General features: G+C 47.6%; 1 long non-coding RNA gene across 1 annotated transcript; it reads right to left on the bottom strand.

Moving 5' to 3' along the window:
• Window positions 1-1671: 1671 nt before the first annotated feature.
• On the bottom strand, window positions 1672-6323 carry LOC123599983. The gene is made up of 3 exons (XR_006713399.1): window positions 6258-6323; window positions 6044-6131; window positions 1672-2629 (listed from the first exon to the last, which is right to left on the bottom strand). It is a non-coding gene; the product is annotated as an uncharacterized LOC123599983 (long non-coding RNA).
• Window positions 6324-15636: the final 9313 nt, after the last annotated feature.

Raw genomic sequence — 15636 nt, 5'->3', positions numbered from 1 at the left:
TTGCTTTCTTACAGCATCTGGAGACGACTGAGACATTCTTTTCTCCCAAAGCCTCTCCTCGCTGCTCACAAGTACAGGACGCAACCTCCTCCCCAGCATGACATGTGAGGTCCCGAGGCCTAGGCCCCGTTTTCCTCCGCACCCGTCTGTACTCTGCTCCAAATACACTGAGCCCTCCTGGGAGCCGAACGCCTTGCTCCCCCGCCCCTCGGGGCCATCTTCCTGCCGGTCCCTCCGCCTGGAACCCTCTGTCCCCAGTTCGGCACCTGGCGAAGCCATCTCCACTTTCTCAGAACCAGTTCAGGCATCCACTCCTTTCAACGGCTTCCCCACACCTGGGCCACCTGCCCCTCCTCGGTGCTCCTGAAGCACTCAGCCCCCCTTGATTGCCATTTCCTGACTTCCTGCTGGCGCCTCTGTGGGACTCTGAGCTAAAAGACAGCAGAACCAGGCCCTCTCCAATGCCGAGCCCCCCTCCCTGTCTTCCCTGCCCCCCCGCAGGGCCGTAACTCAGCAGGTGCTCAGCAAAGACTGCTGGGCCGCACTGCGCGACCGGGCTCCAGGGAGTCACTCTCTGAGATCCCCCTAATTGCTGGTAGAGACACGTTTGCCCAAGTTGCATCTGAAGACTGTCACCGCAGTGGCCATTGGCTCATCCCTGTCCACCCGGACCATCCTTTTGGTTAACCTGTGCCCCGCTTTGAAGCCTTGCGTGCTGAGAAAGGCAGAGTCAAAGCCAAAGGGTGTGGCTGGAGGAAGCAGAGCCAGAGCAAAAGCCCAAATTGAAGGCAAGTTAGAAAAAATGCGTAGCCGTAAACATTAGGCTGCACGCTAAATATTTTCTACTAAGCATTTTATTTGGTACTTACCCTGAGCCAGGAACACTTCCGAGTGCCTTAACACGCTTATTCTTGTAATCTGCACAACGACGAGGTGAGGCCGGTCTAATGGGTAACGTTACCCTCATTTCACATAGGGAGAAAACTGAGCCACTGGGAGGTCAAGCAACCTGCCCGAGGTCACATGCCCAGGAACGGGTGAAAAAGAGATGCTTTCAAAAGCAGACAGAAGCGAGAGGAGGAGGATGAACAGTGTGAGGAACAGGGCAGGCGGCTTGGTCATTCACCGAGTCATTCACTCGTTCAGTGAAAAATGTTTGGGGTCCCTGCCTAGCTCCGTGTCGTGCTCTGGAATTATAGTGGTGAACAAACAGGTTGTTCGAACAAACAGGAACCCCTGGCCTGATGGTGCTCATGGCAGAGGAATTAGGCAAATAACCACACAAATAAATAAATGAGTATACATTATAGGAAGTGCTAGCAGCAAAAAGTACACGGCACCGTGAGACTGAATAGAAGGGGTTATCTAATAAATATCGTGGTCGGGAATATGATGTTCCTGATGAGACCAAAAAAAAAAAAAAAGTGGGTTAACCCAACGAAGGATGGAAGAGAGAAAGCGCAGGGCACTTGGGTGGATGGGTTGGTTAAGCGTCCAACTCTTGATTTCAGCTCAGGTCATGATCTCACAGTTCATGAGTTCGAGCCCAGAGTCAGGTATGTACTGACAGCAGGAAAACTACTTGGGATTCTGTCGCTGCCTCTCCCCTGCTCTCTCTCTCAAAATTGATAAATATATTTACAAAGAAGAAGAAGAAGAAGAAGGGGAGGAGGAGGAGGAGGGGAGAAAGCTCTAGGCAGAGAGAGCAGCATGTACAAAGGTCCTGGGGCAGAAAGGTGTTGGGTGTTCAAGGGGCTAGAGGAAAGGCACTCTGGCAGACGGACAGGAAATGAGGCTGGCACGGGCTAGGTCACACAGGACTTTGGAACAGAGCATGTAGGAAGGGGAATAACGGGAGGCTGGAAAGAGAAGTCAGAAGTTGGTCGTGAATGGCACACTTAAAAACTGGTGCCTCATCTTTGATGTCCAAGATGCCTGGGCATCTTGGAAGCCAAGACAAGGTCTTGGGCATGACACTTCAGAGATTAAAAATAAAAATAACCAAAAGGGTATGTGTTTGGTAGGGTGGGGGCGAGGAGATTTTAAATGTCCCGAAGGAGTGCAAAATGGCCAGCCAAATGATCCCAGCCTGGAAAGAGTTCGCCCCTTGCTGCCCTTGATATCTTCATCAACTCAGGCGCTCTGCAAAATAATAAGCTATCATTTATCAGCGTTCTGCAAGGTAGCATTACAACTGAGTCAGGGCAATAAATCAGGCACATATAATTTGAGCCCCGAAGTACAGTAATTCTTCTTTTAATGCCACATCTGGTATAGATAATACGATTTGCAGGGGAGAGGGGGCGATGAACACTATGCAGGGCCCTCATTATTGGGCAAGCGTTGCTCGCAGCCTGATCTCCCGCCCATCCTTCCAGCAACACGGAGGACTTAAAAAGCAGCTTTATTATTATTCCCTTGGCTGGCCAAAAGGGAAACCGAGTTAATTATAGACTTGTTTGCCGGTTATTAATTAAACCCCAGCTAAACATAAAAACGCAGGGGAAGTGCCATTTCCCGCTCCGTGCTTCCAGCCTCTTGGAGCTCAGCTGACGTTCCTGCCGCTGTGGTCCACTCTGTGTCCTGTTTCCTCTGCAGATTTTCTCAGGAGGGTCCCAGGGCCTTTGCCCTGTGTGCAAACAAAACCTTATTTTTAGCTGGGAAGGAACACAAAATTGGAAGCTCCGAAAGGGCAGGGGGACAATAGGAGGAAGCTTGCAGACACTGACGGCTTGTGACACCCGGGGCTCCGGGGACGGCCACACCCTCCCGGGTTCTCCAGCCTCCCTAGTCCTCAGATGGATGGCCGAGCCTGACCTGCACCATCTACATGGTGATGGCTCCGCACAGTGACTAGGAGGACAAGTTTGGGGCACATGACCAGAACTCCAAGCTTGCCCCCACTTACTAACTCCATGGCAACAGGCGCGTTTCGGTGGCCCCTCTCAAAAGGAGACATGAGCAGCACCCCCTCCTACACGTGCTATGAATCTCACACGAGACAAGGCTTGTCAAGCACTCAGCAGGTGCCCAGAGCATGGTTGCTTCTAAATATTAGTTTCCTTTCCCTCACTCTTCCAGGATGACGGGCTTTGGTGTCTGTGGCTCCCACAGAAATATCAAATGCTAGACGATGCATGCGTGACCTTCTCATATTTCAAAATCTTTCTCAGCTTCTATTTTCTCATCGCTAAAATGGGAGCAAGTCTAGTGCCCACCAGAGAGGATCGCCAGGAGGGTCAAATTCGATATCGGGAGCAACCTAGTGCCTGCCTCTGATCAGATGTCCAGTATGTTAGTGACTAAATTCTCTGAAAACCATCCTCCGAATAATTAAAGAGAAGAACATCAAGTCCCTATCTGTGACATGAAAAAGAAGAGAGAGACTGATCAAAGGCAATCACACCAAACTAGCCTCATTTCTTACTGGAGTTGACAAACTACATGACCAGATCAAGAACATTCCGTGGATGTCGTACAAACACATCATCAGAGAGTTTGCCAGATTCCTTGGCAAAATCTAGCTAGACCATCAACCTAGCCTCCTCAAAATCTTCCAGTGGGCATGTTCTCTGCTTGGCGGCCATCGCTGTCTGATTAGCCTTGCCCACACTGTTTCTTAGATGGGAAAAGCCAAGGACAGAGCCCTCTGACCACCAGTAATCTTCAAAACAAGATTTCACAACGTGGCTAGTCACGTGGACGAAAACAGAAAGCATTCCAGTAAAATCTGCAGATGAGACAAAGCTTGAGGGAATTATTCACGTGACTTCCAGACTCTGAGCACGGTGCTCTCCACACCCCCCTGCACTGCCCAGCCAAGCTAGAGACTGTCGAGTCTGCATCCAAACCTGCCAGCCCCACCCACCAGAGCAGGCGTGGGCAGCCTGCCCTGGCACCAGCTTTGCAACTTGTGGTCATGGATCATCACTGGTATCATTTAGTTCCGTTCACACCATTTATTTCCCTCATCTCTTATTGTTTTAAGTGGATCGTTTCTACTCTCCACCCACCTTCTAGCAGCAACCCTGAGCCTCAGATTCACGTCTCATACTACTGAGGAAATCCCTGTGATGCGGAAGCTGGAGATGCAATGGTGCACAAGAGATGCGAGAGCTCTATGGGAGAAACCATTGGTAAACACATAATTGCACAAATAATTGTTGAATAACCATTTTACTAAGCACCAGGTGCTAAAAGGGCAATACCACAGAGGCACCAGAGCTAATGTCTTATTTGATCTCCTAAAACTTTCTCATGATTGTTCTGCCCATTTAAAAGACGAAGGTGAAGCCAGAGAGCTCCTGTGACAGACGCAATGGAGCTATTGTAGAAGAAAGGATGGGGAGGGTGCGACAGGGGGGCAAACCTTGGAGAATTCTAAAGTGCTGCATACATAAAAAAAGGTGATGACAAGTGTCATTCTTGCCCTCTGGGATACCAAGCTTGTGATTCCATCCCAGAAGTTTTTAAATACCTGACATCAGGGTTTCCATATTTCTTTCTTTCTTCTAGCCTTCTGTGTGATGAGGCAAGATAAGGGTCCTGAGAGAGGGTATCTCAATGTAGACATCTACCCTACATTCTATCACCTACCAAATGAGATTCTTCAATATCCGCTGTACCAATGTGAAAACTTTCCTCCACCTCTCAAACTGTTCACCTCGTCTGCAGGAAAGGGCTGATAATAGCATCTACCCCCACAGGATTCTGGTCAGCAATAAATGAAATAACATATATACAGCCTGACACATACTGAGTGCTTAGTGGATAGCAAGAATTCCCCTTCCCTTGCCTTCCCTTCTCTTCGTTTCCCTTCTTTCTGCTTCCCTCCCCTTCCCTCCCTTTCCCTCCCCTTCCCTCCCCTTCTCTCTGGAAAGGTCTTCGTTGCACAAGAAGATGAATCCGCATTCTAGGAGCCTAGAGGAAGGCTGCTATCAGAGGCGTGCCCTCCCCTGTCAATATGTGGCTCTGGTCTTAGCTCCAGGGACTCAAATTTTAAAAAGAAATGCAAGTAGCCTACCCCTCACTACTGATTTCCCACTTGCTATTCATGCCTTACCAGTTGCATGAAGGGCAGAGTGCTTCTCAAGGAAAGGAATCAGGTGGGTGGGGGCAGGGAATAAAGGGAGAGGGTGGTATGGGAAGTTTCCATGGTTCTCTGCACCTCTGAGAGCTTAGCAATAGTTCAGTAAGAAAATACCTTCTCCTCTTTCTCTAAGAGTTGAGCAGGGACGCATCTGTGATTCTTCAATCTTGAAGCTTGAAGAGGGCATTAAAGATCGAGCTTGACTGTGGCATTTGAATGGCTTAAAGACCTAAACAGGTGACCCTTTGCAGACTAGACATAGCAAGTTGGAATGGTAAGGAAATTGCAGTGTAAGAAGCAAACCCACTCACTGGGAGGTAATGTTTATTATTAACCAGCTGCAATGTATTAGGTGCTGTCACACCATTGGGTCTTCCCTCTTAATATGTACTTGGCCCTCACCATGATACCGAATGGTAGAAATTTTTAGACACACGAGAAACAAGCAGCTTGTACTTGTATTGCATATGAAAGCCCTGGGGCCCAGAGACCATAAGTGGCAGGGCTAGAATTCATATTTGGATCTGACTCCAAAACCCATTCTTGTCTGGCTTGTCACACAGCCACCAAAGAGCATGAGAAAGTGAGGCTGGAAACAAATAAAATGATTATGGTAGGCAGATTAACTCAAAACTCACAGCAAGGATGGGGAAATTCATTATTGGGGCAAATAGCTCCTTATTTTTTCTTAAATTAGAACCTTATAAATAAGTGGTCCCCATGTCCTCAAGGAAAGGTTAGCATATGGGCAGGATCCTCCACTGAAATAGTCAGGGAAGCATGTAATTGGTTTTAGAAAGACTTCCATCCAGAATGATTAAATCAAGTTTTGGCACATGAAAGGGGGAGGTTCAGTTATTGGAAAATTTGCTTAGGTGACACAGCTCATTTCCTGATGAAACCGGATTAATGGGACATTACTGAACCTAATTCCTCAAGAAGTAAATGACTCACCTCTCCTCCTGCTGGGCTGCCTGGAGCTTTCCATGTGCTTGGCCTTCTGCCCTTTCTGAAAACTCAAGCGCTAGGATGGGAAGCTCAGCTGGGAGAAGGAAAAGCATCAATCCTTATTTTTCTTTACCTCCTGGTTCTCCATTAATTAGGTCTTAAACTAAGCAGCATCTGAATAGCCAAAATAGATCCCCCTCCCACTGCGTTCAGAGCTTACCCTATGTTATTGGGAGCTTACTGGGAAGACGTAGGGTGCTCGCAATGGCTAGATGGATAGGGTCTTGGAAAGAACAAGATAAGAGAACGGGTGGCGAGGAGGTCTGGGGCGGAGCTCTCCGAATGGGCACAGAGCCTGAGGCCGTTTGTGTCTGTGTCGATGTTCACACACACAAAATATGCTGTCCACAGCAAAGGAACACTCAATAATCAAGTGGTCGCGATCTCCCTTCTGTGTTAGGCAGTTTCTCTTCCCAACCACTTTGATGTTTGTTCCCTGGCCTCATGACCAAGGTGGTCATGGTTTCAGGGATGGAGGTTAGCAGTGCTACAGCCAGACTGACTTTGGTCGAAGAAGTCTATGCCATAGAACCCATGCATGAGCGTCCAACCCACCAACTGCAGAGAACATAGCTGAGCATTAGGCATGGCTTCGCTTGCAGGGACAGTATTCAGCCGCCTGGTCTGATCAGGTAGTGGGTAGCGATCTATCCTCACTGAAACTGACAGCAATATGTACATGGATCTGATCTCCCCGCCCACAATGTTTCTGACAACATCGCCACCCGTAGACCTAAAAATGCCTTATTCTCCATCGTGGAATCCCACACAGCATTGCTTCTGACCACGAAGCTCATTTTCTAAAGAAGAAGGACAACGGGCTCATGACCGTGAGTCTCATCACGAACTTGATGGCAGCAGCAGGCAGTCTCACAGATAGAATGGGGGAATGACATAGTAAAGACTCAGTTACGGTAGCTGCTAGATGGCAATATTTGCCAGGGCAAGCTGCTATGCCACAAGTAATTCGTTCAGAACTACCAATTCACGCCGGATGCCGTTTTCCCATAGCCGAACTACTTGGGTGTAAAAACCCAAGAGGAGAAGGTGCCCCTTTTACCGTTAATGCTAATGACCCATGGGCAAAAATTTTACTCCCATTCCTGCAGATTTGGGCTCTGCTGGCTTAGAGGTCTTAATTCCCAGGGAAGGAATATTTCTACCAGGGGACACAACAACGGGTCTTGAACTGGCACTCAAGACTCACAGCAGGCAGGTTGGTGTGCTCGCCACATGAACTAATGTGACCAGTGGTAAAAGTTGGCGGAAGATCACAGAAACCCAGTATATTCAGATCTGCGACAGGTTTAGACCTCCCAGGAGTGACGGTCAGGGCCACGCAGTCAGGTAAAGAGCTGCTGGAGGAGGCAAAAGGGAACACGAACGTAGCAGTAGAATAAGGAAGCTCCGACTCTATGCCCTTAGAGCCCGTTGCAGAAATGAGGAAGTTTGCAACCATGCAGGCCGTGTTCCATAACCCCAATTCCTTCCTAGCATCTGGAGAAAGTCTAGGTGGTTTTTGTCTGGCTGGTGAAAACTAGGCGCAAGGAACGCTGGGAGAGAGAACGTCTTGGTTTTCCGGGTCTCTCACGAAAGTAGCGCTGATCAATCCGGAGTTGAACGCCAAGGCCTTTCTCAGAGACACAGGTCTCTGGCTCGAGGAGATCCCAGAGTGCTCGCCACAAGGAAACTGTCCGTGCCTCAGCAGCAGGCTTTGAAAAATACTCAGTTCTTTTTAGACACGAGCAGACCCTTGCCTTATCCTTATTCTAAGTCCAAAACCAAAACTTTAATCTTTTGGTGGGGAGTTGCGGGGCGGGGGAATAAGGAGCGGGCCGTGTACTGACCGAAGGGAAGGGGAAGAAAGGGGAGTTGAAATGTGGTCACTGTAAAGATAAAGCTGGGGTGTAAGGCCCACAGCTACCTTCCCAGGAAGTCCTAACAATGCAGACAATGGCCTAATTGTTTCCCCCGCCCCCAAGAAACTTTGCAGTCCCCAACCTGGGAGGCACTCACTGTCTTTTTCTACTTCTTTCCTTGAAACACCCTTTATTGGAAATACTGCCAGATCTCCAGGGGAAAAACAAAAGGCTGGCAGTGAAATGAAACACCTAATTAACAGAGAGCTCCTCCACTGCTGCCAGAGAACTTTCTGCGGGAGCCCTGGCTCCTTGAAGAGAGGGCTTGGGGGAGGGGGACTGACTAGTACCTATTACTGTGCGCACCAAGCTGGCTGAAGGCAGCACACGGTAGTGTTAAGGCAGGTTCACTTTGGAGTCGGATGGCCTGGGCTCAAATCCTACGTTTACCACTTACTGGGACAAGTGGTATAACCTCCTTGGGCCTATAATGAGGGTAATTGTCATTCTTCCGGTGATTATGAAAGTAAGGTGAGTTCCTCAAAGCACTTGGAAAAGACCAGTGGCCACGTTAGTTGTTATAGTTGTCTTTCTAAGGTTATTTATTTTGTGGGGCGCCTGGGTGGCTGAGTCTAAAGTTAAGCTTCGGACTCTTGGCTTTGGCTCAGGTCATGATCTCATGGTTCAAGAGTTCAAGCCCCGAGGCGGGCTCCGCACTGATAGTATAGAGCCTGCTTGGGATTCTCTGTCTCTTTCTCTCCCTCTCTTTCTGCCCCCCGCCCCAAATAAATAAATAAATGTTTTTTAAGAAGCTTTTATTTGTTTTGAAAGAGAGAGCGTGAGTGCAAGCATGAGCAGGGAGAGGCAGAGAGAGACTTCCTAGCAGGTTCCTCGAGGTTAGCACAGAGCACAGAGCCCAACGGGGGGCTCAGTCTCAGGAACCCAACCATGAGATGACGGCCGGAGCCGAAATCAAGAGTTAACCGCCTTAACCGACTCAGCCGCCCGGGCGCCCCGCGTTAGCTGTGGTTGTTAAGTGTTAGGTAAGTCCACTGTTGCCTGAGCTTACGCGGCTGTTAGGCAATAGAGCCAGTACCTGCTCCAGAACCGCCCAGCTGTAGAGCCTGAGATATTTGCAGAATACCATGCCAGCCCCTCCCCTACGAGAGGGCTTTCCCATCATTGTGGCCCTTTGCAGCCTTGATCCACTGAGGGCCCAGGGTCCCCTGCCTCTGTGCTGGTGGATGCAGCCGTGGGGACCACGGGAAGGGTCCAGGGACAAGCAGACCCTTGCAGCCGGGTTCTGGACTATTACAGTCAGGAGAGGAGATTTCAGAGGCGTGGGCATGAGAAAGAGGGGCAGGGAGCGAAAAGGGGCAGCTCCACACGCATTAGCTTGTGTGTCAATGCATCTGCACTCAGCCCTGACTTAAAGGGATCACACAGCAGGATGAATGGAGGCTCACTTGGGGCAGCGGGCTTCCAACGGGTCCCCTTGAACTCTCACCCCGGTGACTTTTTCAACTTTATCATTTTTCAAAACAAGATAAGGCCTCGGCCAGCCGCCTACTTCTTTCTTCAGGCCCCCACCGCACCTGCCTCCTGCAGAAAAACCACAAAGCAAAGCATCTGGCAAAACGCTCCAAACATAGTAGGTGTTCAACATCGTCGGACAGCTCCAGGACCAGTGGGGCCGCTCCCTACGGCTCCCACTGGATTTATCGAATTTCCAAAAGCAGCTGCCCCCAGGAGGTTTGCAAAGAATGCCCTGTACACCCCTGTCCCTTCCTTCCTCTCCCTACCCCGGGGAAGTCTACTCTGCAGCCAAGACGGCCGGGACCGCGGGCTCCAGCTCCGTGTCTTCGCTCGAGCGCGGGTATGTGAGTGTCTTCCCCCTGGGAAGCGGCATGGGAAGTCCTACCCCTAAACCTCCAGCCCCAAATTGAAACAAGCTGGTTGCAATTGTGAGCAAGCCCAGCGCACACCAGCTGGGCCCTGCTTGCAGCCTCAGAAAATGCTGTTTCATGTTCAGATGCAAATGACTATTTCCTCTCTTGAGCGTGCCCGGACTGTGTTCCAATCTGAACAGGGAGCAGAGGGGAACAGAGGCTCTGGGAGAACACTTGGCCAGGGCTGTCAGGATGAATTATGTTGCCCTGAAGCTTTCCCCAAATTCAGAGAGCGGTCAGTGCTCCACGGAAGGTGCAGAGAACAGGAGAAGGGTGATGTTCCCAGAGTCTGCTCCCACCCCCCCCCCCCAGCTGCTCCTGACCCTGTCCCACTGCCAACCCCTGAGGAGGGACGACACCTGTGGCCCCTGAGCACTGCCACAGCCTCTGGACTGGTCCTTCTGCCCAACAGAAGGACACACTCTGTTGCAGGCACAGGGGATACAGCAGGAACCACACAGAGGGGGAAAGAACCTGTCCTCAGAGGCTTATGTTCTCATAATCGTTCTCCTACAGAGCTCCGCCATGCTCAAAAGTACTCAACGGCTCCCTCTGGCCAAATGGATAAAAAAAAACCTGTAGTCTCCTTAACGCAGACTAGGCTCTCCAGGCTCAGACCCAACCAGATGATCCAGTCTTACATTTCATTCTTGAGGGGGAAAGAACCTGTCCTCAGAGGCACAGGTCCAGCTCCAACACCGTCTCCTTGAAGCCCTCCAGGATTCTCTACAGGGATGAACCCCTCCTCCCTTTCTGTTCTCGCAGCAACATCCCAGCCATTTACAGCGAGGGGAAATAACAGTTATCCAACATGCAAACTGACCCTTTTAACAGTCCCATTCTCCTCAGGCCTAATTGTATACAACTAATTAATTCTCACTGTGGTCAGCATGACTTGGAGGCCCTGGACGCGGGCATTTACCTACAATGTATGGAGGGTCTAACATACGCCAAGGTCTGTGCTACACAGGTTCATCTGTTTTACTCCTCCCATCCTCTATTTCTCAACTCCGAGAGGTGAAGCGATTTACCCAATGTCACACAGCTGGGAGGTCAATACTGGGGGGTGCCTGTGCAAAGTTACAGGAAAAACACGGGGCGTCCACCTGGGGTGTCCTTTTCATTTACTGGCAAGTAATTTAAATACTACTTGATGTCGAGAATATCTACATTAAAACAAATCCAGATGTTGTATATTATGGAGTGGAATTTTAAGATTGCATAAATTTGGAAGATGAAATGCAAGTCTTCGAGGCCATTTTACGCCGGAGGAGGGGGTCTTTGGGCTGTGATCCAGGCCTCCAGCTGGCACCCATTCAGCCTCCCGTGCAATGAGGGCCACTTGGATAGTCAAGTTTCCTTTAATATTGTATTGTCCGACGGAGCAGTGAATGCCCCTCCCCTCCTAAGAGCTGGGCCTCGCGTGTAGCAGGTCACTGATGGAGTCGGGTGAGCGACAAGTTCAACGATGGGTTGATTTCTCTTCTCTTGTAGCCTCTTCGGTTCTACAGGACCTTAGCTGCCTTGCCCTAAAGAAAAGCTTAATGGTAGAATCTCACTCTGTGTCAAGAACTAGGAGGCATTTACATTGTGGGGGTGTGAAGGGGAGAGGATTCCGTGTCCCCGGATGACTCTCTTCCACATAAGTTAGAACTGATTCTCGCTGGCATTGACGAGGAGCAAGGCTGGGTTTCCTGAGTACAAACGAGTTCTGGAAAACATGTGTTTTTGTTTTCCTTCTGTTAATTATCTGGCAAGAGCCGCTCAGATTTAATATGTGGCACATGAGCCACCACATCGTCACCTCCCCGCTTGTCATGTCTGCGGCAAGTTTGGCCGCTGCGTTGCAAACCTCATTTCTTCTAGATTCCAGACTTCAGGACCCTTCTCGACACAGCACTCAGGAAGCTGTTACCGAGGGGTTGAAATGGGCACAGGAGATAAGTCTTCCGCCCTCCCCTTCCTTGATCTGGCCAGAGGGAGGGGACTTCTTCCGCGTTTCCAAGGTCAGTTCAACAAATACTGAGTACCTGCTTGACGTATATGCCCCCCTCGGACCTGCTTCTAGAGAGAGAGAAACCTGACCATGCCCACCTCCTACCTACAACCCTTCCGTGGCTTCACGTCCCCTGCAGGATACTATCCACATTCCTTTACCGGCTACTTAGGGCCCTCCATTGTCCCATCAAGACTTCCAGGCTCCTCCTAGGGTACATCTGCAGAGTGACCCTGCCCTCCAGCCTCTGAACCCTATTCCCACCTGACCTTCTGCTATTTCCACGTCTTTGCACACCTGCTCCCGTGGCCCGGGACAACTTCCTCCCTCCCTTGCCTAGATCGGTAGTTCTCAGAGTTAAGCATGCATCAAAGGAGTGGCTTAAACACAGATTGCTGGGCTCCATACTCAGAGTTTGGGATTCAGGGGTGTGCTCCAAGAACTTGCATTTCTCACAACATCCCAGGCAATGGTGGCGCTAAGAGGCTACGGGACCACACTTGGATAACTACAGCTCTAGTAGTTATCCTGGCCTGTCTTTCAAGCTCAACTCCGGCTTCACTTCCTCCAAGAAGCCCACCCACACCAGCGCCTCCCACACTGCATTAGGTGCCTCCTCTGGGCCCCCACATCCCCTTACTGTTTCCTCTGTCCTGGTACCTAGAAGTCATGGAGAAACCACCTGTCAATCTGTCTATAGCTCCTTTCAACTTGAAGGTCCTTGAGACTCCAGCTCAACCACATGTTTTTCATCTCCTTGTCCCTAAGGGTTCACAAAATGCCTACTCTACAGTAGAGGCTCACGGACGGTTTTTTAGTGAAACAAGCCCTCTGTAAGAAGAGGGCAGATGGAACCAAATCATAAGTAAATACGTGATGTAAATGAGGAGAACTGTTATCTGCATGGCTCGCTCATGTAGCCTCAGTCGTGCCAATTACCAATGTCACTCTTTGGAGCCCTTGAAAGATTATATAGTCAATGTTTCCAAAACCTCAATATTGTAAGATCTTGATGAAGTATATATCAATCAGATTAGCCTGCCACCTCTCCAACACAAGATAGGAATGCCAACTAAATCCATTCAAGTAAGGAGATTTAATTTATTGTGATTTTGAAATCAATTTTATCAGGATATAACTTGCCCTAAAATGCACCTGTTTTAAGTATACAGGTGAATTGCGACAAATGCACATACCTATGAAACCACCCCCACAATTAAGATATAAAATGTTTCCTCACCCCAGAAAGTTCCCTCATGCGCCTTGGTTGTCAGTCCTACCTCCCACCCTCTACCCATGGCCCTAAACAACCAGTCATCTGCTTCACTTCACAGTAGATTAGTGATGCCCGCTCTAGAACTCCACGTAAGCAGAGTCATACGCTCTATATATTTTTTGTACCTGGCTTCTTTCACACTGTATCTCTTCTTTGCATGAGTGTTTTTGAGATTTATCTATTTTGCTGCATATATCAGTAATTTCTTTCTTTTTATTGCTTACTAGCATACCAACATGGGGTTTTGCTTATCTATTCACAGTTTGCTTATCTGTTCACCTGCTGATGAACATTTGGTTGGTTTCCAGTTTGAGACTATGGTGAATAAAAGGGCAGTGAACGTTTTGTACGTATGTATATACGTGTTCGCTCCTCTTGGATAAAGGTATAAGAGTAAGATAGCATGGTTAGTGTATGATTAACTTTATAAGAAACTGCCGAACTGTACCACAAGCAGAATAAGAGGCTTACAACTGCATCTTACCTGCCAACTCCTAATATGGTTGCTCTTTTTAATTTCAGCCATTCCAGTGGGCATATAGTGGAATCGTGTTATAATTTTAATTTCTCGTTTCCTACTGATTAATGATGTTGGACATATTTTCATGTGGCTATTGGCCATTCGTTTATCTTCGGTCATGCAGTGTCTGTGCAAATCTTTTCCCTGGTTTTTTATTGTACTATGTCTTATTGATTGGGCAAGTTCTCTATCGCTTCTCAGCCTTTTGGCTAAGATCAAGTGTGGACAAGTTCTCTATATGTTCTTGATACTAGACTTTATAAGATATACCTATTAAAAATAATTTTTTCTAGCCTATGGCTTCAGTTTTCTCTTTTCCTAATATTTCCCTTTGAAAAGCAGAATTGTGATGAAGCCAAATGCATCAATTACCTCCTTTTATGATTTGTGGTTTTGGGTCCCATCCAAGAAATTTGTCCTGTTCTCAAGATCACAGTTGCTTCTACAGTTTCAGTTTTCACAGACCTATGGTCAGTTGCTAGTGAGTTTTTGTATGTGGTGTGAGGTAAGGGTCAAGGTTCGTATTTTTCCAAATGGATATCCAATTCTAGCACTCCTTGTATACGCTACTTTTTCCCATTGGACTATCTTAGCACCCTGGACAAAAGGCAATTGACCCTGTACTTGTAGGTCTCTTTCTGGTCTCTTCTGCGTTTTATTAATCCAGATGAGTATCTTTATACCAACCCCACTCGGTCTTGATTATCGTCATTTTACAATGCATCTTGATATAAGGCTGTATAATTCCTTCGGCTTTGTTCTTTTTCAAAACCAATGTGGCTACGTTATGTCCTTTGCGTTGCCTAAATCTTAGAATCGTCTTGTCAATTTCTACAAAAAGCCTTCTGGAATTTTATTGCATTCGTAGATCAATTTGGGAGATCAAATGTGTAGATCAATGTGGGAGATCAATTGGTACATCAAAAAGCCTTTTGGAATTTTATGACACTTGTAGAACAATTAGGGAGAGAATAAACACCTTAGAAATATTGAGTTTCTGATTCTTGAGCATCAAGAATATCACGCTCTATCACACTTCTATTTAGGTCTTAATTTCTCTCACCAATTTTTTATAGTTTTCACTTATCTTAATAAACTTACCCTTTTTGATGTTTATTAATACTATTTTAAATTACATTGTTTACAATTTCATTTTCCAGGGTGCCTGGGTGGCTCAGTCGGTTAAGCATCCAACTTCAGCTCAGGTCATGATCTCGCAGTTTGTGCTGATAGCTCAGAGCCTGAAGCCTGCTTTGGATTCTGTGTCTCCCTCTCTCTGCCCCTCCCCCATGCTCTGTCTCTCTCTTTCTCTCAAAAATGAATGAACGTTAAACAAAAATTCATTTTCCAATTGTGTTTTGCTCTATACAGAAGTATAACTGATTTTGACATATTGAACTTGTATCAAATGACCTTGCTAAATTCATTTAGTTCTAGAAGCTTTTTTTGTAGTTTCCTTTGAATTTTCAATATATATGATTATGTCATCTGCAAATAACGACAGGTTTCTTTCTACCTTTCCTATATAAATGTCTTTCCCCCACTCTTGCCTTTTTGACTATCCAGGACCTCTATTATAATTCTGAATATAACTGATGAGAATGGGCATTGTTGACTGTGGGGGGGGAAAGTATTCATTTCCAACATCAAGTATGAGGTCAGTTGTAGGTTTTATTGTAAATGACCTCTATCAAGTTAGGAAAGTTCCCTTATATTCCTAGTTTGCTGAAGAATTTTATCTTGAATGGGTGTTGAATATTGTCAAATGCTTTTTCTGTGTCTATTGAGATAACCGTGTTGTTTTCTCCTTTATTCTGTTAATGTCATGTATTCCCTTAACTGAATTTCAGACGTTAGACCAAACTTGTTCCTGGAATAAACACAGGATATGGACGTGATTTGCCAATTTTTTGCATCTACGTTCTAGAGAAATACTATC

Source organism: Leopardus geoffroyi, chromosome C1 (assembly GCF_018350155.1).
Source record: "Leopardus geoffroyi isolate Oge1 chromosome C1, O.geoffroyi_Oge1_pat1.0, whole genome shotgun sequence".
Lineage (NCBI taxonomy): Eukaryota > Metazoa > Chordata > Mammalia > Carnivora > Felidae > Leopardus > Leopardus geoffroyi.
The sequence above is the reverse complement of the archived record's forward strand: the minus strand, read 5'-3'. Positions and strand labels throughout refer to the sequence as shown.